The 5846-nt window shown below is 32.5% G+C and overlaps 1 pseudogene; it reads right to left on the bottom strand.

The window, feature by feature from the left end:
* Window positions 1-2668: 2668 nt before the first annotated feature.
* LOC122126531 lies at window positions 2669-2768 on the bottom strand (annotated as a pseudogene).
* Window positions 2769-5846: the final 3078 nt, after the last annotated feature.

The following is a 5846-nucleotide window of genomic DNA, read 5'->3' on the forward strand; positions in this document are numbered from 1 at the left end:
CAGAAATTTAAGCTAGTAAATTTCTTCTTAAAACCATAAACAAAAATACCATGGTATAATATAAGAGAACTCACTATTGAACATATGAGCTATTGAACATAGGTCCATTATTTGTTACCCAACATTAGAAAAAACTATATAATGCAGTAGTAAAATAGAAGTCCTTTGTAGGAATACTTAATTACCTTGTTTTTAAAGATACTTGTTTTCATCTAAAAAAGTAGGCATGTCTATTGTCTTGATGTGATTTTGATGATTGAAGGTGCTTAATGAGAAGTCAAAGTGTATTACTAATCCTTTGCTATCAATTAAATCTCACCTTTTCTTCTTGGAACTTATAATTATTAAAGCAATAGTTCAGAATCAGCAAGCAATAGTTCAGATTCACACTTCCAGTGCAAGTGGATCATCAGTAATTAATCCTTGATACCATTTTCCAAAAAGTTTTGTCACAGATACAATCAGCCTGCCTTCTCTAGCTGCTTTCCTAGCCTGGACCTATTCCTTCACTCTTCAGGAAAAGTGTGATTCAACTGATTTCAGTCAGATCTGTTGCTAGAATTATAAAGGATTTAGATTTTTGTCTGTAATTTGGTCAAAGCTATGTCTCTTTATGTAGGCTAATAAAAATGTATTTACTAATTTCAAGTAAATACATAAATTCCATTTCCATCTCTTTTAAAAAATAAAATTGTTTGCTCTATAAATTGATCAGAGGCATGGATTTTGTGGCTAGCTAGGTCATTGCACATCTGTCTCTCTCTTCCTCTCTCCCTTTCATGGTTCTCATAGATAATGTGACAGCTCCATAATTATCCTAATTAATTTTGCTTTTATATTTTTGGTTGCATCATTTCACTTTCTGCTCTGCCATTTCCCAAATCATTTACATAGAAGGCATTATTTCATATTTTCTCATTCCTATAATAAGCTGCACATGAAGACACCACTGGTCCCATTTTCAGTCTGTACCTTTGAATATGGAGGAAAACCTTTCCTCTGCTCTCTATCAATTCCCTACTCTCCAGTTAGAATAATTTCCAATAGTAAAATTGGAAAAAGATAAAGAAAATCATGGTGAAATAACAGATGTAGAAAATTCACTGGATTTTTCTGACCAGTTCAACCAACGTGAACTATTAGGGAATACATGTGCACCCCATTCCCACTGGTACTCACTGTCTCTGGTTAGGCAATTCTGATGAAGACAAGGAACAAGATGAAAAAGTGAGGAATGGTATCATTTGCAAAAAAAAATGGAGAAGTATTAAAGCAAATTTTTGTTTGGGCTGCTGAAAATAATCGGCTTACTACAGTGCAGACACTGCTTTCCTAAAAGGCCACTCATGTGAATACTAGGGATGATGATGAGTATACCTCTCTTCATCGGGAAGCCTCCAGTGGGCACTTAGACATTGTCCATGAGTTGGTGGCTCAAGGAAGATATTCATGCAATTACTGTGAATGGCTAGACACCCCTGCACAGTGCTTATATGTTGAATAATACCAGAGTGGCTGCTTTCTTAGTTCACATTGAGTCAGATACCAATGCCCAAACTAAAGTCCTCTTGACTCCCTTGCATCTTGCTGCTTGGAATAGAAATAGCAAAGATACCTGGATCGCCTTCTATTGAAGCATTATATCAAACCAGGTCTGAAGAACAACTTGGAAGAAACTGTATTTAATATTGCCAAAAGGATAAATATGTATCACTACCTCTTTTAAATTGTGGAAGGCTGTAAAAATTGTTCTCTTAACTCATAATGGTTTGGTTAAGATTCTTAAATTTCAAAAATGCCAATCCATCTTTGTGTCTGTACAAAATATTTTCACAATACAAAGCAACAGCAATATCTTACTTTAAAAATTCATGGATTCCATAGTATTCTTCAAGTGAATTGCCTGACTTTGATGTCAAAATGTATTCAAGAGTTGTTTGTATACATCTATAATGATTTCTGCAGGGTTTGTGATTTTTAAATCAGAAATCACTTTAACTTATCTGTTGAAATTAGTAGTACAGAAACTAAAAATATTTCTGGTGCTTGTATGAAAAAAGTATATTTTAAAATACTCTGTATTTTGTTTGTATAATGTCCATAATCTATTTAATTCTCTCCTAGATATAATACTTTGAATTATACATTGTTTTATAATATATAGGTTCGTTAATAAATGTGTTATTTCAGATAGCATTCCAAACAGAAAAAGTTTAAGATTCCTTTTTTTTCCTAGGCCCTTATAGTATTTTATTTCTTTGGGATAAAATGACAATGTTATCCAATTTCAAATGTTTTGTAAAGATTATGCTATGTAAAGGCCATTCTAAGGTGAGAATTTAACGCACTGATGTCAAACTAACTTTCAGTTCAATGAATTACATATATTGTTACATTTGCCTTTTTAAATTTTTTATTGTGAAAATACTGTACAGAGGGGTTACAATTACATGGGCAAGATAATGAGTACATTTCTTATCAAGCATTGTAGCCTCCTCCTGTATTTACCCTTCCCATCCATTCCCATCCTTCCCTTGCTCCCCCACTCAATCCTCCCTCTACCCCTCCACCCGCACAAAGTTGTAAAGTTTATTTTTCGACATAACGACTTGTATTTTTGTAATCAATTTTTTAATAACTGTTTTTCATTTCTTGTATCTCAAGAATGAAAAATATGGAATATTTCACAAATTTTCATATCATCCTTGTGCAAGTGCCATGATAATCTCTATATTGTAGTAATTTGGGTAAACGTCCTGCTGAAGCATGTAGTATCCTGTAAATTTAAGTAGTTATTGATGCAATCTTTATACAGGCATATATCCTTGGTTGACTTTTTGTAACTAGGAAACCTTATTGTTCCTAAAAATGTTATTGATCTTACTTCTCTAAAATTCTGTGTATATTGGGAAAAGCTTATATTGTTTGGTCGATTGCTCACATTTGCAATTTTTTTGTCAATGACTATTTTAAGTCTTTTTCATTTTAAATTTGATCATACTTTGAAGCCTTTATAGCTAGGTCCAAAGGTGATTGTTTTTCAAGTACTTATTTATAAACTGAGTTAGCTTTGTGGAGCTAATGGATTCAAAGTAAGCCTTGCTTAAGAGCTACTTCTAAACTTCTGCAGCTTAAAAATTCCTAAATGATGTCTTACTGGTACAAATGTCTACCTGACCCTTTATTCTTCTTCCCTGTAGCAACAGACCAACCAGAATATCTTACCCTGACAGCATAGATTTTCTTATTGGAACAAAACTAGTATTAGTTAAAAGGGATCATAGAGAGATAAACAGTTAAGACAGAATCATTTAGGCTAGAAGGTATTTTATCAAAATATAATTGTTTTTTTATACCTAACATTTCAATAGTAGCTAAAGCCAAGAAGGTGAAAAAAATTTTCACATGCATGATTACCAAATGTCCTGGCCAGTCTACCATCCATCCAGGCAGGAATTTACACTACTGCCTCTCTTTCATCAAATATTTTCATAGTTAAAAGAGTAGTCTATATGTTTCTCCTCGATATTAGCCCTTAAATTGGTAATGTTTCAACCACAGTGTTTCCTCTTGTCTCTAGGCTGTAAATCTCCAAATGGTAAAGCTTTAGGTCCAACTCTACCAAACACTGAGGTAGAAATAATGTAATAATATTTTAAAACACAGTTGCCTTTGATACCCTAACCACAACAGAACATTGCAAAACATGTGCCTTTTTTCTTATATTTTATAGTTATATATTTTATATTTATACGTGCTAATATTTTATTTACTTACTAGAATTAATTGATAATTTGACAAATAAATAGATATTTATTACAATAAATAGATTGGAATATAAATAATAAGGTTTAGAATGTACATTAGAATATAAAAAGTATCAATGCAATGTCTTTGGTATAAACTTGTGATATGTTCTAAGTATTCTTGGTCTTCTGAATTCACATTGTAAAAAAAAACAATTGTTTTCCTCTAATCTATAAGGGATTTTACTCTGCTGCTCTGTTTATTGTTTTAACTCACTGGTTGCAAAATGTTTTTCTCTATATTTCTGAAGCATTTCTACTGATTGTACCCAAATTTTGCTGATATGATATCTGCAGGATCCACGGGTCCTAGGATCCCAGGTCTTAGTTATCCTCTTCATCTGATAACAAGGGGAAGATTTCTCACCTAGGCTCATGAAACATGCCAACAGAAAGTAATTGAAAATCCATCTCAATTCCTTATGACACCGGAATTAGTGGTAAGCAATTGTGTAATGCAATGCAACTTAAAATGAAAGATGAGATCACAAAATCTGAGAGAAAGTACAGTAATTCCAACTTTCAGTTTACAAATGACCAGCCCATATGAGTGACCAAGATCACAAATGTCACAAAATTATTTTTAATACCCCTCTTCTAATGATTACTCAAAGATTTCAGTCCAGCATAAGTAGGCAAAAAAAATAGTTCCTAGAACGATAGATCCATAATTGGTCTACCAGGGCTAGGAAAACTTGACTTACAGGTCAAATATAATTCACAAAAACATTAATTGAGAAGATCGTTAATGCTTCAAAATACTGGTACTTCAGTAAAACTTGTTTCTGTAGAATAAAAATGTTATCATTCTCAAACCAACGATAACCTACACTTAATCTCCTGAAAACAGATTCCTTTTCAAATAATCTTTTAAAAATCACATTCACCAAAATAACATTTGACAAGTAGACAATATTGACATTACAAATTTTTCAAGTTTAGGGTGCAAGTTACAATAGAGTTGTTTTATTTACCCAGCACTAATGCCAAACAGGTTCAACCATTCATTAAAGTGTAGAAATAGTACCATCCACCACTTGTGCTGTTCAGTAGGTGCCTTACAGAAATGTGTCAAATAGAAAAACCTCCCATAATTCAAACCCAAACACTAGCTAATAAAGTAAGTTTAATCACTCACTAAGGTACATTTTAAAAAGTCACAAATAGTTGCTTTATCATATGTTGTTTTATGTTTTACCTATCAGTCTAACATAGTAAGAAATATGACTTAAAATCATGAATATGGGTACTCATCAGAGATGTGACAAACATAAAATCTGTCTTCTATTTCTACCAAGTCTTCTTCTTATTCCAAAACTTATAGGTAGTAGAAAATATTATCCCATGTAAAATAAAATAATCACAAACCTTTTTCCAAGCCATTTATAAAATTTGGTAGTTAAGAATATATCCTAAGCCATTTTTAAACTTTCTTGTTGACTAAAGATTAATCTTACAAATGGATGAGAATAAAATCATGTCTAGGTGCTTCACATCTCCAGTCTTGCAAATTGTTATTGCAGATGAATGAATTATGGAAATATAAGCTGACATCAGTTCAAGTGTACGCAGGATTGAAACTCCATGGATAGTATATAAACCTTTCAAAATATTAACAGTTTAACAGAATGACTATCAGGAAGTTGAAACCAGAGAGGAATAATAGTAAAGACAGAATGAATGAAAAATGGAACAAGGGGCAAGTACAGCTAGAATACTCAATGTACACATGTGATAAAGGAAGTGATAATTCTGAAATACATCTTAGAGAAGGGGTTGGTTGAGAATGATAGAAGGAGTCACTCTGATCCAGGAGCATTGGACAATTAGATGGACATATTTATTGCAATACACTTGCACAACCTTTTGAAATTTAATTAAAAAACACAACAAAAAACAAAAACACACAAAAATCACAACCAAACAGCAATCTCTAGAGAGGATGTATATGACCTCTCAAAATTTTAAATAGTTCATGAAGGGTAGTCTTGGGAATAGCAAACAAAGCTGTTCAAAGAGGGCAGTTTGAGGTAGCAGAGA

This window comes from Dipodomys spectabilis, unplaced genomic scaffold (genome assembly GCF_019054845.1).
Source record: "Dipodomys spectabilis isolate Male_0828 unplaced genomic scaffold, ASM1905484v1 ptg000282l, whole genome shotgun sequence".
Taxonomy (NCBI): Eukaryota; Metazoa; Chordata; class Mammalia; order Rodentia; family Heteromyidae; genus Dipodomys; species Dipodomys spectabilis.